The sequence below is a fragment of the Camelus ferus genome, chromosome 23, assembly GCF_009834535.1.
Source record: "Camelus ferus isolate YT-003-E chromosome 23, BCGSAC_Cfer_1.0, whole genome shotgun sequence".
NCBI classification, from domain to species: domain Eukaryota; kingdom Metazoa; phylum Chordata; class Mammalia; order Artiodactyla; family Camelidae; genus Camelus; species Camelus ferus.
Window position 1 is genome coordinate 48,266 of NC_045718.1, and position 22,923 is coordinate 71,188.

The window sequence follows — 22,923 nt, forward strand, 5'->3', positions numbered from 1 at the left end:
CAGAACTGAGCATGTGAAGGACTTTCGTTCATCTAGCACCAAGTGAACTGGTGGCAGGGGAAAATTTTTATCTAGTTTCTCTGTCTGTTTCCTAGTGCAGGTTGAAGTTCCTGCAGTTTTCACTGTAAAAACAGAGTTGGAGCCATACTTCCCCATATAAATATATGCAGTGGAGTTTACTACTGAAAAGGAACTTTGTGTTCACAAAAGATAGGTGAAAGACGGCTTTCACACACAGTTATTTCTCAAACTGAGAATGCGAAGAGACGTTCGTTCATCTAGCACAAGGGAACGGTTTGCAGGAGAAACTTTTACTCTGCTTCTCAGTCTCTTTCCTACTGCCGGTGTGAAGTTCCTGCAGTTTTCACTTTAAAACCGAGTTGGAGCTTTTACCTACCCACATATATGTATGGAGTGGAGTTGGCAACTGAAAAGAAACTTTGTGTTCCCAACAAGCTAGATGAAGGACGGCTATCACACACATTATCTCTCAAAACTCAGTGTATGGAGAAATGTTCGTTCATCTAGTCCCAAGGGAACGGGTTGCAGGAGAAACTTTTACTCTTTTTTCAGTCTCTTTCCTAGTGCCGGTTTGTAGTTCCTGCAGTTTTCACTGTAAAATTGAGTTGGAGCAAGTAACTCCCATATATGTATGGAGTGGAGTTTGCAGCTGAAAAGGATTTTTGTGTTCCAAAAAGCTACATTTCGAACGGCTTCACACTCAGTTATCTCTCAAAACTTAGTACGTGGAGAGACCTTCGTTCATCTAGCACCAAGGGAACGGGTTGCCGGAGAAACTTTTACTCTGCTTTCTCAGTCTGTTTCCTAGTGCCTTTTGAAGTTCCTGCAGTTTTCAATGTAAACCTAGTTGGAGCTAGTACTCCCCATATATATGTATGGATTTGACTTTGCAACTGAAAAGAAACTTTGTGTTCCCAACAAGCTAGACGAAGGACGGCTTTCACACAGATTTATCTCTCTAAACTCAGTATGTGTAGAGACGTTCATTCATCTTGCACCAAGGGAACGTGTTGCAGGAGAAATTTTACTCTGCTTTCTCAGTCTTATAATTGGTCGCTGTTTGAAGTTGTTGCAGTTTTCACTGTAAAACCGTTTTGGAGCTTGTACCACCCCATATAATTTTAGCAGTGGTGTTGGCCACTGAAAAGTAACTATGTGTTCCCAACAAGCTTGGTGAAGAAAGGCTTTCACACACAATTATTTCTCAGAACTTAGAAAGTGGACAGAGGTTCGTTCCTATAGCACCAAGGGAACGGGTTGCAGGAGAAACTTTTACTCTGCTTTCTCAGTCTGTTTCCTAGTGCCGGTTTGAAGTTCCTGCAGTTTTCAATGTAAAACCTAGTTGGAGCTAGTACCTCCCCATATATATCCGTATGGAGTTGACTTTGCAACTGAAAAGAAACTTTGTGCTCCCAAAAAGTTAGGTGAAGGACGGCTTTCACACAGATTTATCTCTCTAAACTCAGTATGTGTAGAGACGTTCATTCATTTTGCACCAAAGTAACGGGTTACAGGAGAAACTTTTACTCTGCTTTCTCAGTCTTTTTCTTAGTCCCTTGTTTGAAGTTGTTGCAGTTCTCACTGTAAAACGTTTGGGAGCTTGTACCTCCCCATATCAACTTTAGCAGTGGTGTGGCAACTGAAAAGTAACTTTGTGTTCCCAACAAGCTTGGTGAAGAAAGGCTTTCACACACAATTATTTGTCAGAACTTAGCAAGTGGACAGAAGTTCGTTCTATAGCACCAAGGGCACGGGTTTGCGGATAGAAACTTTTATCTCTGCCTTTCTCAGTCTGTTTCCTAGTGCCGGTTTGATTTCCTGCAGTTTTCACGGTAAACCCAATAGGAGGTAGTACCTCCTGATATATATGTTGGAGTGGGATTTGCAACTGAAAAGTAATTTTGTATTCCCAACAAGCTAGTTGAAGTTCGGCTTTCACACACACATATCTCTCAGACCTGAGCATGTGAAGAGACTTTCCTCTCATCTAGCACCAAGGGAACTGGTGGCAGGAGAAAATTTTTATCTGGTTTCTCTGTCTGTTTCTTAGTGCCGGTTGAAGTTCCTGCAGTTTTCACTGTAAAACAGAGTTGGAGCCAGTACTTCCCCATATAAATATATGCAGTGGAGTTTGCTATTGAAAGGAACTTTGTGTTCCCAAAAAGATAGGTGAAAGACGGCTTTTAACACACAGTTATTTCTCAGAACTGCAGCATGTGTAGAGACGTTCATTCCATCTTGCAGCAAGGGAACGGGTTGCAGTGAGAAACTTTTACTCTGCTTTCTCAGTCTTTTTCTTAGTCCCTGTTTGAAGTTGTTGCACTTTCACAGTAAAAACCGTTCTGGAGCTTGTACCTCCCCATATAACATTAGACAGTGGTGTTGGCAACTGAAAAGTAACTTTGTGTGTCCCAACAAGGCTTGGTGAAGAAAGGCTTTCACACACAATTATTTCTCAGAACTTAGAAAGTGGACAGAATTTCGTTCCTATAGCACCAAGGGAACGGGTTGCAGGAGAAACCTGTACTCTACTTTCTCAGTCTGTTTCCTACTGCCGGTGTGAAGTTCCTGCAGTTTTCACTTTAAAACCGATTTGGAGCTAGTACCTACCCATATATATGTATGGAGTGGGGTTGGCAACTGAAAAGAAACTTTGTGTTCCCAACAAGCTAGATGAAGGTCGGCTATCACACACAATTATCTCTCAAAACTCAGTATGTGGAGAGATGTTCGTTCATCTAGTCCCAAGGGAACGGGTTGCAGGAGAAACTTTTACTCTTCTTTTTCAGTCTCTTTCCTAGTGCCGGTTTGTAGTTCCTGCAGTTTTCACTGTAAAATTGAGTTGGAGCAAGTTACTCCCCATATATATGTATGGAGTGGAGTTTGCAGCTGAAAAGAATATTTGTGTTCCCAACAAGCTAGAATTCGGACGGCTTTCACACTCACTTATCTCTCAAACTTAGTAAGTGGAGAGACCTTCGTTCATCTAGCACCAAGGGAACGGGTTGCCGGAGAAACTTTTACTCTGCTTTCTCAGTCTGTTTCCTAGTGCCGGTTTGAAGTTCCTGCAGTTTTCAAATGTAAAACCTAGTTGGAGCTAGTACCTCCCCATATATATGTATGGAGTTGACTTTGCAACTGAAAAGAAACTTTGTGCTCCCAAAAAGTTAGGTGAAGGACGGCTTTCACACAGATTTATCTCTCTAAACTCAGTATGTGTAGAGACGTTCATTCATTTTGCACCAAGGGAACGGGTTGCAGGAGAAACTTTGACTCTGCTTTCTCAGTCTTTTTCTTAGTCCCTGTTTGAAGTTGTTGCAGTTCTCACTGTAAAACCGTTTTGGAGCTTGTACCTCCCCATATAACTTTAGCAGTGGTGTTGGCAACTGAAAAGTAACTTTGTGTTCCCAACAAGCTTGGTGAAGAAAGGCTTTCACACACAATTTTTTGTCAGAATTTAGCAAGTGGACAGAAGTTCGTTCATATAGCACCAAGGAAACGGTTGCAGGAGAAACTTTTATTCTGCTTTCTCAGTCTGTTTCCTAGTGCCGGTTTGAATTTCCTGCAGTTTTCACTGTAAACCCAACTAGGAGGTAGTACCCTCCCCATATATATGTATGGAGTGGGATTTGCAACTGAAAAGTAACTTTGTATTCCCAACAAGCTAGTTGAAGTTCGACTTTCACACACACATATCTCTCAGAACTGAGCATGTGAAGAGACTTTCCTTCATCTAGCACCAAGGGAACTGGTGGCAGGAGAAAATTTTTATCTGGTTTCTCTGTCTGTTTCTTAGTGCCGGTTTGAAGTTCCTGCAGTTTTCACTGTAAAACAGAGTTGGAGCCAGTACTTCCCATATAAATATATGCAGTGGAGTTTGCTACTGAAAAGGAACTTTGTGTTCCCAAAAAGATAGGTGAAAGACGGCTTTAACACACAGTTATTTCTCAGAACTGAGCATGTGTAGAGACGTTCATTCATCTTGCAGCAAGGGAACGGGTTGCAGGAGAAACTTTTACTCTGCTTTCTCAGTCTTTTTCTTAGTCCCTGTTTGAAGTTGTTGCACTTTTCACAGTAAAACCATTCTGGAGCTTGTACCTCCCCATATAACATTAGCAGTGGTGTTGGCAACTGAAAAGTAACTTTGTGTTCCCAACAAGCTTGGTGAAGAAAGGCTTTCACACACAATTATTTCTCAGAACTTAGAAAGTGGACAGAAGTTCGTTCCTATAGCACCAAGGGAACGGTTTGCAGGAGAAACTTTTACTCTACTTTCTCAGTCTGTTTCCTACTGCCGGTGTGAAGTTCCTGCAGTTTTCACTTTAAAACCGAGTTGGAGCTAGTATCTACCCATATATATGTATGGAGTGGGGTTGGCAACTGAAAAGAAACTTTGTGTTCCCAACAAGCTAGATGAAGGACGGCTATCACACACAATTATCTCTCAAAACTCAGTATGTGGAGAGATGTTCTTTCATCTAGTCCCAAGGGAACGGGTTGCAGGAGAAACTTTTACTCTTCTTTTTCAGTCTCTTTCCTAGTGCCGGTTTGTAGTTCCTGCAGTTTTCACTGTAAAATTGAGTTGGAGCAAGTTACTGCCCATATATATGTATGGAGTGGAGTTTGCAGCTGAAAAGAATATTTGTGTTCCCAACAAGCTAGAATTCGGACGGCTTTCACACTCACTTATCTCTCAAAACTTAGTACGTGGAGAGACCTTCGTTCATCTAGCACCAAGGGAACGGGTTGCCGGAGAAACTTTTACTCTGCTTTCTCAGTCTGTTTCCTAGTGCCGGTTTGAATTTCCTGCAGTTTTCACTGTAAACCCAACTAGGAGGTAGTACCTCCCCATATATATGTATGGAGTGGGGTTAGCAACTGAAAAGTAACTTTGTGTTCCCAACAAGCTAGTTGAAGTTCGGCTTTCACACACACTTATCTCTCAGAACTGAGCATGTGAAGAGACTTTCGTTCATTTAACACCAAGGGAACTGGTGGCAGGAGAAAATTTTTATCTGGTTTCTCTGTCTGTTTCCTAGTGCCGGTTTGAAGTTCCTGCAGTTTTCACTGTAAAACAGAGTTGGAGCCAGTACTTCCCCATATAAATATATGCAGTGGAGTTTGCTACTGAAAAGGAACTTTGTGTTCCCAAAAAGATAGGTGAAAGACGGCTTTAACACACAGTTATTTCTCAGAACTGAGCATGTGTAGAGACGTTCATTCATCTTGCAGCAAGGGAACGGGTTGCAGGAGAAACTTTTACTCTGCTTTCTCAGTCTTTTTCTTAGTCCCTGTTTGAAGTTGTTGCACTTTTCACAGTAAAACCGTTTTGGAGCTTGTACCTCCCCATATAACATTAGCAGTGGTGTTGGCAACTGAAAAGTAACTTTGTGTTCCCAACAAGCTTGTTGAAGAAAGTCTTTCACACACAATTATTTGTCAGAACTTAGCAAGTGGACAGAAGTTCGTTCCTATAGCCCCAAGGGAACGGGTTGCAGGAGAAACTTTTATTCTGCTTTCTCAGTCTGTTTCCTAGTGCCGGTTTGAATTTCCTGCAGTTTTGACTGTAAATCCAACTAGGAGGTAGTACCTCCCCATATATATGTATGGAGTGGAGTTTGCAACTAAAAAGTAACTTTGTGTTCCCAACAAGCTAGTTGAAGATCGGCTTTCACACACACTTATCTCTCAGAACTGAGCATGTGAAGAGACTTTCGTTCATCTAGCACCAAGGGAAATGGTGGCAGGGGAAAATTTTTATCTGGTTTCTCTGTCTGTTTCCTAGTGCCGGTTTGAAGTTACTGCAGTTTTCACTGTAAAACAGTGTTGGAGCCAGTACTACCCCATATAAATATATGCAGTGGAGTTTGCTACTGAAAAGGAACTTTGTGTTCCCAAAAAGATAGGTGAAAAACGGCTTTCACACACAGTTATTTCTCAGAACTGAGCATGCGAAGAGACGTTCGTTCATCTAGCACAATGGGAACGGTTTGCAGGAGAAATTTTTACTCTGCTTTCTCAGGCTCTTTCCTACTGCCGGTGTGAAGTTCTTGCAGTTTTCACTTTAAAACCGAGTTGGAGCTAATACCTACCCATATATATGTATGGAGTCGAGTTTGCAACTGAAAAGATACTTTGTGTTCCCAACAAGCTATATGAAGGACGGCTATCACACACACTTATCTCTCAAAACTCAGTATGTGGAGAGATGTTCGTTCATCTAGTCCCAAGTGAACGGGTTGCAGGAGAAACTTTTACTCTTCTTTTTCAGTCTGTTTCCTAGTGCCAGTTTGTAGTTCCTGCAGTTTTCACTGTAAAATTGAGTTGGAGCAAGTAAATCCCCATATATATGTATGGAGTGGAATTTGCAGCTGAAAAGAATCTTTGTGTTCCCAATAAGCTAGATAAAGTACGGCTTTCACACAGGTTTATCTCTCTAAACTCAGTATGTGTAGAGACGTTCATTCATCTTGCACCAATGTAACGGGTTGCAGGAGAAACTTTTACTCTGGTTTCTCAGTCTGTTTCCTACTGCCGGTGTGAAGTTCCTGCAGTTTTCACTGTAAAACCGAGTTGGAGCTAGTACCTCCCCATATATATGTATGGACTGGAGTTTGCAACTGGAAAGAAACTTTGTGTTCCCAACAAGCTTGGTGAAGGAAGGCTTTCACACACACTTATCTCTCAGAACTTAGCAAGTGAACAGACGTTCATTCATATAGCACCAAGGGAACGGGTTGCAGGAGAAAACTTTTACTGTTTCTCAGTCTTTTTCTTATTCCCTGTTTGAAGTTGCTGCAGTTTTCACTGTAAAACAGATTTGGAGCTTGTACCTCCCCATATAACTTTATGGAGTGGAGTTGGCAACTGAAAAGATGCTTTGTGTTCCCAACAAGCTTGGTGAAGAAAGGCTTTCACACACAATTATCTCTCAGAACTTAGCAAGTGGACAGACTTTCGTTCAAATAGCACGAAGGGAACGGGTTGCAGCAGAATTTTTACTCTGCTTTCTCAGTCTGTTTCGTAGTGCCAGTGTGAAGTTCCTGCATTTTTCACTGTAAAACCGAGTTGGAGCTTGTACCACCCCATATATATGTATGGAGTGGAGTTTGCAACTGAAAAGAAACTTTCTGTTCACAACAATCTAGGTGAAGGCGGCTTTCACACACATTTATCTCTCAGAACTGAGCATGTGGAGAGGCTTTCGTTCATCTAAAACCAAGGGAACGGTTTGCAGAGAAACTTTTACTCTGCTTTCTCAGTCTGTTTCCTAATGCCGGTTTGTAGTTCCTGCACTTTTCCCTGTAATATTGAGTTGGGGCTACTAACACCCCATATATATGTATGGAGTGGAGTTTTCAACTGAATAGAAACTATGGGTTCCCAACAATCTAGATGAAGGACGGCTTTCACACACATTTATCACTCAGAACTGAGCATTTGGAGAGACGTTCGTTCATCTAGCACCAAGGGAACGGGTTGCCGGAGAAACTTTTACTCTGCTTTTTCAGTCTGTTTCCTAGTGACGGTTTGTAGTTCCTGCAATTTTCAATTTAAAACATAGTTGGAGCTAGTACCTCCCGATATCTATGTATGGAGTTGATTTTGCAACTGAAAAGAAACTTTGTGTTCCCAAAAAGCTAGATAAAGGACGGCTTTCACACAGATTTATCTCTCTAAACTCAGTATGTGTAGAGACGCTCATTCATCTTGCACCAAGGTAACGGGTTGCAGGAGAAACTTTTACTCTGCTTTCTCAGTCTGTTTCCTACTGCCGGTGTGAAGTTCCTGCAGTTTTCACTGTAAAACCGAGTTGGAGCTAGTACCTCCCCATATATATGTATGGACTTTAGTTTGCAACTGGAAAGAAACTTTGTGTTCCCAACAAGCTTGGTGAAGGAAGGCTTTCACACACACTTATCTCTCAGAACTTAGCAAGTGAACAGACGTTCATTCATATAGCACCAAGGGAACGGATTGCAGGAGAAACTTTTACTGTTTCTCAGTCTTTTTCTTATTCCCTGTTTGAAGTTGCTGCAGTTTTCACTGTAAAACAGATTTGGAGCTTGTACCTCCCCATATAACTTTATGGAGTGGAGTTGGCAACTGAAAAGATACTTTGTGTTCCCAACAAGCTTGGTGAAGAAAGGCTTTCACACACAATTATCTCTCAGAACTTAGCAAGTGGACAGAATTTTGTTCATATAGCACGAAGGGAACGGGTTGCAGCAGAATCTTTTACTCTGCTTTCTCAGTTTGTTTCGTAGTGCCAGTGTGAATTTCCTGCATTTTTCACTGAAAAACCGAGTTGGAGCTTGTACCACCCCATATATATGTATGGAGTGGAGTTTGCAACTGAAAAGAAACTTTCTGTTCCCAACAATCTAGGTGAAGGACGGCTTTCACACACATTTATCTCTCAGAACTGAGCATGTGGAGAGGCTTTCGTTCATCTAAAACGAAGGGAACGGTTTGCAGAGAAACTTTTACTCTGCTTTCTCAGTCTGTTTCCTAATGCCGGTTTGTAGTTCCTGCTCTTTTCCCTGTAATATTCAGTTGGGGCTAGTAACACCCCATATATATGTATGGAGTGGAGTTTTCAACTGAATAGAAAACTATGGGTTCCCAACAATCTAGATGAAGGACGGCTTTCACACACATTTATCACTCAGAACTGAGCATTTGGAGAGACGTTCGTTCATCTAGCACCAAGGGAACGGGTTGCAGGAAAAACTTGTACTCTGCTTTCTCAGTCTTTTTCCTAGTACCGGTGTGAAGTTCCTGCATTTTTCACTGTAAAAATGAGTTGGAGCTAGTACCTAAACATATATATGTACGGATTGGAGTTTGCAAGTGAAAAGAAACTTTGTGTTCCCAACAAGCTAGTTGAAGAATGGTTTTCACACCCATTTATCTCTCTAAATTCAGTATGTGAAGAGACGTCGTTCATCTAGCACCAATGGAACGGTTTGCAGGAGAAACTTTTACTCTTATTTCTCAGTCTGTTACTTACTCCCTGTTTGAAATTCCTGCAGATTTCACTGTAAAAGAGAGTTGGAGCTTGTACCTCCCCATATATATGTATGGAGTGGAGTTTGCAAGTGAAAAGAATCATTGTGTTCCCTACAAGCTAGGTGAAATACGGCTTTAACACTCACATATCACTCAGAACCGAGCATGTGGAGAAACATTAGTTCAGATAGCAAAAATGGAACGGTTTGCAGGAGAAACTTGTACTCTGCTTTCTCAGTCTGTTTCCTAGTACCGGTGTGAAGTTCCGGCAGTTTTCACTGTAAAAATTAGTTGGAGCTTGTACCTCCACATATATATGTATGGATTGGGGTTTGCAACTGAAAAAAAACTTTGTGTTCCCAACCAGCTAGTTGAAGAATGGATTTCACCCCTATTTATCTCTCTAAACTCAGTATGTGGAGAGACGTTCATTCAGCTAGCACAAAGGGAACGGGTTTCAGGAGAAACTTTTTCTGTTTCTCAGTCTTTTTCTTATTCCCTGTTTGAAGTTGCTGCAGTTTTCACTGTAAAACAGATTTGGAGCTTGTACCTCCCCATATAACTTTATGGAGTGGAGTTGGCAACTGAAAAGATACTTTGTGTTCCCAACAAGCTTGGTGAAGAAAGGCTTTCACACACAATTATCTCTCAGAACTTAGCAAGCGGACAGAATTTTGTTCATATAGCACGAAGGGAAGGGGTTGCAGCAGAATCTTTTACTCTGCTTTCTCAGTTTGTTTCGTAGTGCCAGTGTGAATTTCCTACATTTTTCACTGTAAAACCGAGTTGGAGCTTGTACCACCCCATATATATGTATGGAGTGGAGTTTGCAACTGAAAAGAAACTTTCTGTTCCCAACAATCTAGGTGAAGGACGGCTTTCACACACATTTATCTCTCAGAACTGAGCATGTGGAGAGGCTTTCGTTCATCTAAAACGAAGGGAACGGTTTGCAGAGAAACTTTTACTCTGCTTTCTCAGTCTGTTTCCTAATGCCGGTTTGTAGTTCCTGCTCTTTTCCCTGTAATATTCAGTTGGGGCTAGTAACACCCCATATATGTGTATGGAGTGGAGTTTTCAACTGAATAGAAACTATGGGTTCCCAACAATCTAGATGAAGGACGGCTTTCACACACATTTATCACTCAGAACTGAGCATTTGGAGAGACGTTCGTTCATCTAGCACCAAGGGAACGGGTTGCAGGAAAAACTTGTACTCTGCTTTCTCAGTCTTTTTCCTAGTACCGGTGTGAAGTTCCTGCATTTTTCACTGTAAAAATGAGTTGGAGCTAGTACCTAAACATATATATGTACGGATTGGAGTTTGCAAGTGAAAAGAAACTTTGTGTTCCCAACAAGCTAGTTGAAGAATGGTTTTCACACCCATTTATCTCTCTAAATTCAGTATGTGAAGAGACGTCGTTCATCTAGCACCAATGGAACGGTTTGCAGGAGAAACTTTTACTCTTATTTCTCAGTCTGTTACTTACTCCGTTTGAAATTCCTGCAGATTTCACTGTAAAACAGAGTTGGAGCTTGTACCTCCCCATATATATGTATGGAGTGGAGTTTGCAAGTGAAAAGAAACATTGTGTTCCCTACAAGCTAGGTGAAATACGGCTTTAACACTCACATATCACTCAGAACCGAGCATGTGGAGAAACATTAGTTCAGCTAGCAAAAATGGAACGGTTTGCAGGAGAAACTTGTACTCTGCTTTCTCAGTCTGTTTCCTAGTACCGGTGTGAAGTTCCGGCAGTTTTCACTGTAAAAATTAGTTGGAGCTTGTACCTCCACATATATATGTATGGATTGGGGTTTGCAACTGAAAAGAAACTTTGTGTTCCCAACCAGCTAGTTGAAGAATGGCTTTCACCCCTATTTATCTCTCTAAACTCAGTATGTGGAGAGACGTTCATTCAGCTAGCACAAAGGGAACGGGTTTCAGGAGAAACTTTTTCTGTTTCTCAGTCTTTTTCTTATTCCCTGTTTGAAGTTGCTGCAGTTTTCACTGTAAAATAGATTTGGAGATTGTACCTCCCCATATAACTTTATGGAGTGGAGTTGGCAACTGAAAAGATACTTTGTGTTCCCAACAAGATTGGTGAAGATTGGCTTTCACACACAATTATCTCTCAGAACTTAGCAAGTGGACAGACTTTCGTTCATATAGCACGAAGGGAACGGGTTGCAGCAGAAACTTTTACTCTGCTTTCTCAGTCTGTTTCGTAGTGCCAGTGTGAAGTTCCTGCATTTTTCACTGTAAAACCGAGTTGGAGCTTGTACCACCCCATATATATGTATGGAGTGGAGTTTGCAACTGAAAAGAAACTTTCTGTTCCCAACAATCTAGGTGAAGGACGGCTTTCACACACATTTATCTCTCAGAACTGAGCATGTGAAGAGACGTTCATTCATCTAGCACCAAGGGAACGGTTTGAAGGAGAAACTTTAACTCTGCTTTCTCAGTCTGTTTCCTGATGCTGGTGTGAAATTCCTGCAGTTTTCACAGTAAAAATGATTTGGAGCTAGTACCTCCCCATATATATCTATGGAGTGGAGTTTGCAACTGAAAAGAAACTTTGTGTTCCCAACAAGCTAGGTGAATGACGGCTTTAAAACACACATATCTCTGAACTGAGTATGTGGAGAGACATTCGTTCAGCTAGCAAAAATGGAATGGTTTCCAAGAGAAACTTTTACTCTGCTTTCTCAGTCTGTTTCCTACTGCCGGTGTGAAGTTCCTGCAGTTTTCACTTTAAAACCGAGTTGGAGCTTGTACCTACCCACATATATGTATGGAGTGGAGTTGGCAACTGAAAAGAAACTTTGTGTTCCCAACAAGATAGGTGAAGGACGGCTTTCACACACACTTATTTCTCAGAACTGATCATGTGAAGAGACGTTCGTTCATCTAGCACCAAGGGAAATGTTTGCAGGAGAAACTTGTACTCTCCTTTCTCAGTGTGTTTCCTAGTGCCGGTTTGTAGTTCCTGCACTTTTCACTGTAATATTGAGTTGGGGCTAGTAACACCCCATATATATGTATGGAGTGGATTTTTCAACTGAATAGAAACTATGGGTTCCCAACAAGCTAGATGAAGGGCGGTTTTCACACACATTTATCACTCAGAAATGAGCATTTGGATAGACGTTCGTTCATCTAGCACCAAGGAAACGGGTTGCAGGAAAAACTTGTACTCTGCTTTCTCAGTCTTTTTCCTAGTACCGGTGTGAAGTTCCTGCAGTTTTCACTGTAAAACCGAGTTGGAGCTAGTACCTACCCATATATCTGTATGGATTAGGGTTTGCAAGTGAAAAGAATCTTTGTGTTCCCAACAAGCTAGATTTCGGACGGCTTTCACACTCACTTATCTCTCAAATCTTAGTACGTGGAGAGACCTTCGTTCATCTAGCACAAAGGGAACGGGTTGCCGGAGAAACTTATACTCTGCTTTCTCAGTCTGTTTCCTAGTGCTGGTTTGAAGTTCCTGCAGTTTTCAATGTAAAACCTAGTTGGAGCTAGTACCTCCCCATATATATGTATGGAGTTGACTTTGCAACTGAAAAGAAACTTTGTGTTTCCAAAAAGTTAGGTGAAGGACGGCTTCCACACAGATTTATCTCTCTAAACTCAGTATGTGTAGAGACGTTCATTCATTTTGCACCAAGGTAACGGGTTGCAGGAGAAACTTTTACTCTGCTTTCTCAGTCTGTTTCCTAGTGCCGGTTTGATTTTCCTGCAGTTTTCACTGTAAACCCAACTAGGAGGTAGTACCTCCCCATATATATGTATGGAGTGGAGTTTGCAACTGAAAAGAAACTTTGTGTTCCCAACAAGCTAGATGAAGGACGGCTTTCACACAGATTTATCTCTCTAAACTGAGTATGTGTAGAGACATTCATTCATCTTGCACCAAGGGAACGGGTTGCAGGAGAAACTTTTACTCTGCTTTCTCAGTCTTTTTCTTAGTCCCTGTTTGAAGTTGTTGCAGTTTTCACTGTAAAACCGTTTTGGAGCCTGTACCTCCCCATATAAGTTTAGCAGGGGTGTTGGCAACTGAAAAGTAACTTTGTGTTCCCAACAAGCTTGTTGAAGAAAGGCTTTCACACACAATTATTTCTCAGAACTTAGCAAGTGGACGAAGTTCGTTCCTATAGCACCAAGGGAACGGGTTGCAGGAGAAACTTTTACTCTGCTTTCTCAGTCTGTTTCCTAGTGCCAGTTTGAATTTCCTGCAGTTTTCTCTGTAAACCCAAGTAGGAGGTAGTACCACCCCATATATATGTGTGGAGTGGAGTTTGCAAATGAAAAGTAACTTTGTGTTCCCAACAAGCTAGTTGAAGTTCGGCTTTCACACACACTTATCTCTCAGAACTGAGCATGTGAAGAGACTTTCGTTCATCTAGCACCAAGGGAACTGGTGGCAGGAGAAAATTTTTATCTGGTTTCTCTGTCTGTTTCCTAGTGCCGGTTTGAAGTTTCTGCAGTTTTCACTGTAAAACAGTGTTGGAGCCAGTACTTCCCCATATAAATATATGCAGTGGAGTTTGCTACTGATAAGGAACTTTGTGTTCCCAAAAAGATAGGTGAAAGAAGGCTTTCACACAGATTTATCTCTCTAAACTCAGTATGTGTAGAGACGTTCATTCATCTTGCACCAAGGTAACGGGTGCATTAGAAACTTTTACTCTGCTTTCTCAGTCTGTTTCCTACTGCCAGTGTGAAGTTCCTGCAGTTTTCACTGTAAAACTGAGTTGGAGCTAGTACCCCCCTATATATATGTATGGACTGGAATTTGCAACTGGAAAGAAACTTTGTGTTCCCAACAAGCTTGGTGAAGTAAGGCTTTCACACACACTTATCTCTCAGAACTTAGCTAGTGAACAGACGTTCATTCATATAGCACGAAGGGAACGGGTTGAAGGAGAAACTTTTACTGTTTCTCAGTCTTTTTCTTATTCCCTGTTTGAAGTTGCTGCAGTTTTCACTGTAAAACAGATTTGGAGCTTGTACCTCCCCATATAACTTTTTGGAGTGGAGTTGGCAACTGAAAAGATACTTTGTGTTCCCAACAAGCTTGGTGAAGAAAGGCTTTCACACACAATTATCTCTCAGAACTTAGCAAGTGGACAGACGTCCGTTCATATAGCACGGAAGGGAACGGTTTGCAGCAGTATCTTTTACTTTGCATTCTCAGTCTGTTTCGTAGTGCCAGTGTGAAGTTCCTGCATTTTTCACTGTAAAACCGTGTTGGAACTTGTACCACCCCATATATATGTATGCAGTGGAGTTGGCATCTGAAAAGAAACTTTGTGTTCCTAACAATCTAGGTGAAGGACGGCTTTCACACACATTTATCTCTCAGAACTGAGCATGTGGAGAGCCTTCGTTCATCCAAAACCAAGGGAACGGTTTGCAGAGAAACTTTTACTCTGCTTTCTCAGTCTGTTTCCTAATGCCGGTTTGTAGTTCCTGCACTTTTCCCTGTAATATTGAGTTGGGGCTAGTAACACCCCATATATATGTATGGAGTGGAGTTTTCAACTGAATAGAAACTATGGGTTCCCAACAAGCTAGATGAAGGACGGCTTTCACACACATTTATCACTCAGAACTGAGCATTTGGAGAGACGTTCGTTCATCTAGCACCAAGGGAACGGGTTGCAGGAAAAACTTGTACTCTGCTTTCTCAGTCTTTTTCCTAGTACCGGTGTGAAGTTCCTGCAGTTTTCACTGTAAAAATGAGTTGGAGCTAGTACCTAACCATATATATGTATGGATTGGAGTTTGCAACTAAAAAGAAACTTTGTGTTCCCAACAAGCTAGTTGAAGAATGGCTTTCACACCCATTTATCTCTCTAAATTCAGTATGTGAAGAGACGTTCGTTCAACTAGCACCAATGGAACGGTTTGCAGTAGAAACATTTACTCTGATTTCTCAGTCTGTTTCTTTGTCCCTGTTTGAAGTTCCTGCAGTTTTCAGTGTAAAATCTAGTTGGAGCTAGTACCTCCACATATATATGTATGGACTGGAGTTTGCAACTGGAAAGAAACTGTGTTCCCAACAAGCTTGGTGAAGGAAGGCTTTCACACACACTTATCTCTCAGAACTTAGCAAGTGAACAGACGTTCATTCATATAGCACCAAGGGAACGGGTTGCAGGAGAAACTTTTACTGTTTCTCAGTCTTTTTCTTATTCCCTGTTTGAAGTTGCTGCAGTTTTCACTGCAAAACAGTGTTGGAGCTTGTACCTCCCCATGTAACTTTATGGAGTGGAGTTGGCAACTGAAAAGATACTTTGTGTTCCCAACAAGCTTGTTGAAGTAAGGCTTTCACACTCAATTATCTCTCAGAACTTAGCAAGTGGACAGACGTTCGTTCACAAACCACGAACGGAACGGGTTGCAGCAGAATCTTTTACTCTGCTTTTTCCGTCTGTTTCGTAGTGCCGGTTTGAAGTTCCTGCAGTTTTCACTGTAAAACTTTGATGGAGCTAGTAACTCCCCGTATATATGTATGGAGTGGGGTTGGCAACTGAAAAGAAACTTTGTGTTCCCAACAAGATAGGTGAAGGACGGCTTTCACACACACTTATTTCTCAGAACTGATCATGTGAAGAGACGTTCGTTCATCGAGCACCAAGGGAACTGTTTGCAGGAGAAACTTGTACTTTGCTTCCTCAGTGTGTTTCCTAGTGCCGGTTGTAGTTCCTGCACTTTTCACTGTAATATAGAGTTGGGGCTAGTAACACCCCATATATATGTATGGAGTGGATTTTTCAACTGAATAGAAACTATGGGTTCCCAACAAGCTAGATGAAGGACGGTTTTCACACACATTTATCACTCAGAACTGAGCATTTGGATAGACGTTCGTTCATCTAGCACCAAGGAAACGGGTTGCAGGAAAAACTTGTACTCTGCTTTCTCAGTCTTTTTCCTAGTACCGGTGTGAAGTTCCTGCAGTTTTCACTGTAAAACCGAGTTGGAGCTAGTACCTACCCATATATCTGTATGGAGTAGGGTTTGCAAGTGAAAAGAATCTTTGTGTTCCCAACAAGCTAGATTTCGGACGGCTTTCACACTCATTTATCTCTCAAATCTTAGTACGTGGAGAGACCTTCGTTCATCTAGCACAAAGTGAACGGGTTGCCGGAGAAACTTATACTCTGCTTTCTCAGTCTGTTTCCTAGTGCTGGTTTGAAGTTCCTGCAGTTTTCAATGTAAAACCTAGTTGGAGCTAGTACCTCCCCATATATATGTATGGAGTTGACTTTGCAACTGAAAAGGAACTTTGTGTTCCCAACAAGCTTGGTGAAGTAAGGCTTTCACACACACTTATCTCTCAGAACTTAGCTAGTTAACAGGCGTTCATTCATATAGCACCAAGGGAACGGGTTGAAGGAGAAACTTTTACTGTTTCTCAGTCTTTTTCTTATTCCCTGTTTGAAGTTGCTGTAGTTTTCACTGTAAAACAGATTTGGAGCTTGTACCTCCCCATATAACTTTATGGAGTGGAGTTGGCAACTGAAAAGATACTTTGTGTTCCCAACAAGCTTGGTGAAGAAAGGCTTTCACACACAATTATCTCTCAGAACTTAGCAAGTGGACAGACGTTCGTTCATATAGCACGGAAGGGAACGGTGTGCAGCAGAATCTTTTACTCTGCATTCTCAGTCTGTTTCGTAGTGCCAGTGTGAAGTTCCTGCATTTTTCACTGTAAAACCGTGTTGGAGCTTGTACCACCCCATATATATGTATGCAGTGGAGTTTGCATCTGAAAAGAAACTTTGTGTTCCCAACAATCTAGGTGAAGGACGGCTTTCACACACATTTATCTCTCAGAACTGAGCATGTGGAGAGGCTTCGTTCATCTAAAACCAAGGGAAAGATTTGCAGAGAAACTTTTACTCTGCTTTCTCAGTCTGTTTCCTAATGCCGGTTTGTAGTTCCTGCACTTTTCCCTGTAATATTGAGTTGGGGCTAGTAACACCCCATATATATGTATGGAGTGGAGTTTTCAACTGAATAGAAACTATGGGTTCCCAACAAGCTAGATGAAGGACGGCTTTCACACACATTTATCACTCAGAACTGAGCATTTGGAGAGACGTTCGTTCATCTAGCACCAAGGGAACGGGTTGCAGGAAAAACTTGTACTCTGCTTTCTCAGTCTTTTTCCTAGTACCGGTGTGAAGTTCCTGCAGTTTTCACTGTAAAAATGAGTTGGAGCTAGTACCTAACCATATATATGTATGGATTGGAGTTTGCAACTGAAAAGAAACTTTGTGTTCCCAACAAGCTAGTTGAAGAATGGCTTTCACACCCATTTATCTCTCTAAATTCAGTATGTGAAGAGACGTTCGTTCAACTAGCACCAATGAAACGGTTTGCAGGAGAAACTTTTACTCTTATTTCTCATTCTGTTACTTACTCCCTGTTGGAATTTCCTGCAGTTTTCACTGTAAAACCGAGTTGGAGCTTGTACCTCCCCATATATATGTATGGAGTGGAGTTTGCAAGTGAAAAGAAACATTGTGTTCCCTACAAGCTTGGTGAAGGACGGCTTTAACCCTCACATATCACTCAGAACTGAGCATGTGGAGAGACGTTCGTTCATCTAGCAAAAATGGAACGGGTTGAAGGAGAAACTTTTACTCCGCTTTCTCAGTCTGTTTCCTAGTACCGGTTTGAAGTTCCTGCAGTTTTCACTGTAAAACAGATTTGGATCAAGTACCTCCCCATATATCTTTATGGATTGGAGTTGGCCACTGAAAAGAAACTTTGTGTTCCCAACAAGCTAGGTGTGGGAAGGCTTTCACACACAGTTATCTCTCAGAACTTAGCAAGTGGAGAAACTTTCGTTCAGCTAGCACCAAGGGAACGGGTTGAATGAGAAACTTTTACTCTGCTTTCTCAGTCTGTTTCCTAGTGCCGGTTTGATGTTCATCAGTTTTCACTGTAAAACAGAGTTTTAGTTATTACCTCCCCATATATCTGTATGGAGTGGAGTTTGCAACTGAAAAGCAACATTGTGTTCCCAAAAAGCTAGGAGAAAGACGACTTTCACACACACTTATTTCACAGAACTGAGCATGTGGAGAGACGTTCTTTCATCTAGCACCAAGGGAACGGGTTGCAGGAGAAACTTTTACTCTGCTTTCTCAGTCTGTTTCGTAGTGCCGGTTTGTTTTTCCGGCAGTTTTCCCTGTAAAAAAGTGTTGAAGCTAGTAACTCCCCATGTATATGTCTGGAGTGGAGTTTGCAACTGAAAAGAATCTTTGTGTTCCCAACAAGCTAGATGAAGGACGGATTTCAAACACATTTATCTCTCTAAACTCAGTACGTGGAGAGACGTTCGTTCATCTAGCATCAAGTGAATGGGTGGCAGGGGAAAATTTTTATGTGGTTTCACAGTCAGTTTCCTAGTGCCGGTTTGATGTTCCTGCAGTTTTCAAAGTAAAATCGATTTGGAGCTAGTACCTCCCCATATATATGTATGGAGTTGAGTTTGCAACTGAAAAGAAACTTTGTGTTCCCAACAAGCTAGATGAAGGACGGCTTTCACACAGATTTATCTCTCTAGACTCAGTATGTGTAGAGACGTTCATTCATCTTGCACCAAGGGAACGGTTTGCAGGAGAAACATTTACTGTGCTTTCTCAGTCTTTTTCTAGTCCCTGTTTGAAGTTGCTGCAGTTTTCACTGTAAAATGGTATTGGAGCTTGTACCTCCACATAAAACTTTATGGAGTGGAGTTGGCAACTGAAAAGTAACTTTGTGTTCCGAACAAGCTTGGTGAAGAAAGGCTTTCACACACAATTATTTCTCAGAATTTAGCAAGTGGACAGAAGTTCGTTCATATAGCACCAAGGGAACGGGTTGCAGGAGAAACTTTTACTCTGCTTTCTCAGTCTGTTTCCTAGTTCCGGTTTGTATTTCCTGCAGTTTTCACTGTAAAATTGATTTGGAGCCAGTACCTCCCCATATAAATATATGGAGTGGAGTTTGCAACTGAAAAGGAACTATGTGTTCCCAACAATCTAGGTGAAGGACGGCTTTCACACACACTTTTCTCTCAAAACTGATCATGCGGAGAGACGTTCGTTCATCTAGCTTTAAGGGAAAGGGTGGCAGGGGAATCTTTTAATCTGGTTTCTCAGTCTGTTTCCTTGTGCCGGTTTGAAGTTACTGCAGGTTTCACTGTAAAACTGAGTTGGAGCTTGTACATCAACATATATATTTATGGAGTGGGGTTTGAAAGTGAAAAGAAACTTTGTGTTCCCAACAAGCTAGGTGAAGGACGGCTTTAACACCCACATATCACTGAACTAAGCATGTGTAGAGATATTAGTTCAGCTGGCAAAAATTGAATTGTTTACAAGAGAAACTTTTACTCTGCTTTCTCAGTCTGTTTCCTACTGCCGGTGTGAAGTTCCTGCAGTTTTCACTGTAAAACCGAGTTGGAGCTAGTACCTACCCATATATATATATGGAGTGGACTTGGCAACTGAAAAGAATCTTTGTGTTCCCAACAAGCTAGATGAAGGACGGCTATCACACACAATTATCTCTCAAAACTCAGTATGTGGAGAGATGTTCGTTCATCTAGTCCCAAGGGAACGGGTTGCAGGAGAAACTTTTACTCTTCTTTTACAGTCTGTTTCCTAGTGCCGGTTTGAAGTTCCTGCAGTTTTCAATGTAAAACCTAGTTGGAGCTAGTACCTCCCCATATATATGTATGGAGTTGACTTTGCAACTGAAAAGAAACTTTGTGTTCCCAACAAGCTAGATGAAGGACGGCTTTCACACAGATTTATCTCTCTAAACTCAGTATGTGTAGAGACGTTCATTCATCTTGCACCAAGGGAACGGGTTGCAGGAGAAAATTTTACTCTGCTTTCTCAGTCTTTTACTTAGTCCCTTTTGAAGTTGTTGCAGTTTTCACTGTAAAACCGAGTTGGAGCTAGTACCTACCCATATATATATATGGAGTGGAGTTGGCAACTGAAAAGAATCTTTGTGTTCCCAACAAGCTAGATTTCGGACGGCTTTCACACTCACTTATCTCTCAAAACTTAGTACGTGGAGAGACCTTCGTTCATCTAGCACCAAGGGAACGGGATGCCGTAGAAATTTTACTCTGCATTTAGTAGTCTGTTTCCTAGTGCCTGTTTGAAGTTCCTGCAGTTTTCAATGTAAAACCTAGTTGGAGCTAGTACCTCCCCATATATATGTATGGAGTTGATTTTGCAACTGAAAAGCAACTTTGTGTTCCCAACAAGCTAGGAGTAGGACGACTTTCACACACTATTATTTCTCAGAACTTAGCAAGTGGACAGAAATTCGTTCATCTAGCACCAAGGGAACGGGTTGCCGGAGAAATTTTTACTCTGCTTTCTCAGTCTGTTTCCTAGTTCCGGTTTTATGTTCCTGCAGTTTTCACTGTAAAACGGAGTAGTAGGTAGTACGTCCCCATATATATTTATGGAGTGGAGTTTGCAACTGAAAAGAAACTTTGTGTTCCCAACAAGCTAGGTGAAGTTCGGTATTCACACACACTTATCTCTCAGAACTGAGCATGTGAAGAGACTTCTGTTCATCTAGCACCAATGGAACGCGTGGAAGTACAAAATTTTAATCTGGTTTCTCAGTCTGTTTCCTTGAGCCGGTTTGAAGTTCCTGCAAATTTCACTATAAAACAGAGTTGGAGCCAGTACCTCCCCATATAAATGTATGGAGTGGTGTTTGCTACTGAAAACAATCTTTGTGTTCCCAACAAGATAGGTGAAGTTCGGCTTTAACACACACTTATTTCTCCGAACTTAGCATGTGAAGTTACGATCGTTCATCTAGCAACAAGGGAACGGTTTGCAGGAGAAACTTTTATTCTGCTTTCTCAGTCTGTTTCCTACTGCCGGTGTGAAGTTCCTGCAGTTTTCACTGTAAAACAGATTTGGAGCTTGTACCTCCCCATATATCTGTATGGAGTGGATTCTGCAACTGAAAAGAAACTATGTGTTCCCAACAAGCTAGGTGAAGGACGGCTTTCACACACACTTATCTCTCAAAACTGATCATGTGGAAAGACGTTCGTTCATCTAGCACTAAGGGAAAAGGTAGCAGGTGAAACTTTTAATTTTGTTTCTCAGTCTGTTTCCTTGTGCCGGTTTGAATTTCCTGCAGTTTTCTCGGTAAAATCGAGTTGGAGATTGTAACTCCCCATATATATGTATGGAGTGGAGATTTCAACTCAATAGAAATTATGTGTTCCCAACCAGCTAGATGAAGGACGGCTTTCACCAACAATTATTTTTCAGAACTGAGCATGTGGGGAGAATTTCGTTCATCTAGAACCAAGGGAAAGGTTTGCATGAGAAACTTTTACTCTGCTTTCTCAGTCTGTTTCCTAGTGCCGGTTTGTAGTTCCTGCAGTTTTCTCTGTAAAAATGAGTTGGAGCTTGTACCTCCACTTATATGTGTATGGAGTGGAGTTTGCAACTGAAAAGAAACTTTGTGTTCCCAACAAGCTTGATGAAGTAAAGGCTTTCACACCCATTTATCTCTCTAAACTCAGTATGTGGAGAGACGTTCGTTCATCTAGCACAAAGGGAACGGTTTGCAGGGGAAACTTTTACTCTGGTTTCTCAGTCTGTTTCTAATTGCCGGTTTGATGTTCCTGCAGTTTCACCGTAAAACCGAGTTTTAGCTAGTACCTACCCATATAACTGTATGGAGTGGAGTTTGCAAAAGAAAAGAAATTTGGGTTCCCAACAAGCTAGGTGAAGTAGGGCTTTCACACACACTTATTTCTCAGAACTGAGCATGTGGAGAGACGTTCGTTCATTTAGAACTCAGGGAAAGGTTTGAAGGAGAAACTTTTACTGTGCTTTGTCAGTCTGTTTCCTAGTGCCGGTTTGAAGTTCCTGCAGTTTTCACTGTTAAATAGATTTGGAGCCAGTACCTCCCCATATAAATATATGGAGTGGAGTTTGCAACTGAAAAGGAACTATGTGTTCCCAACAATCTAGGTGAAGGACGGCTTTCACACACACTTTTCTCTCAAAACTGATCATGCGGAGAGACGTTCGTTCATCTAGCTTTAAGGGAAAGGGTGGCAGGGGAATCTTTTAATCTGGTTTCTCAGTCTGTTTCCTTGTGCCGGTTTGAAGTTACTGCAGGTTTCACTGTAAAACTGAGTTGGAGCTTGTACATCAACATATATATTTATGGAGTGGGGTTTGAAAGTGAAAAGAAACTTTGTGTTCCCAACAAGCTAGGTGAAGAACGGCTTTAACACCCACATATCACTGAACTAAGCATGTGTAGAGATATTAGTTCAGCTGGCAAAAATTGAATTGTTTACAAGAGAAACTTTTACTCTGCTTTCTCAGTCTGTTTCCTTGTGCCGGTTTGAATTTCCTGCAGTTTTCACTGTAAACCCAAGTAGGAGGAAGTACCTCCCCATATATATGTATGGAGTGGGGTTTGCAACTGAAAAGTAACTTTGTGTTCCCAACAAGCTATTTGAAGTTCGGCTTTCACACACACTTATCTCTCAGAACTGAGCATGTGAAGAGACTTTCGTTCATCTAGCACCAAGGGAACTGGTGGCAGGAGAAAATTTTTATCTGTTTTCTCTGTCTGTTTCCTAGTGTCGGTTTGAAGTTCCTGCAGTTTTCACTGTAAAACAGATTTGGAGCCAGTACTTCCCGATATAAATATATGCAGTGGAGTTTGCTACTGAAAAGGAATTTTGTGTTCCCAAAAAGATAGGTGAAAGACGGCTTTCACACACACTTATTTCTCAGAACTGAGTATGCGAAGAGACGTTCGTTCACCTAGCACCAAGGGAACGGTTTGCTGGAGAAATTTTTACTGTGCTT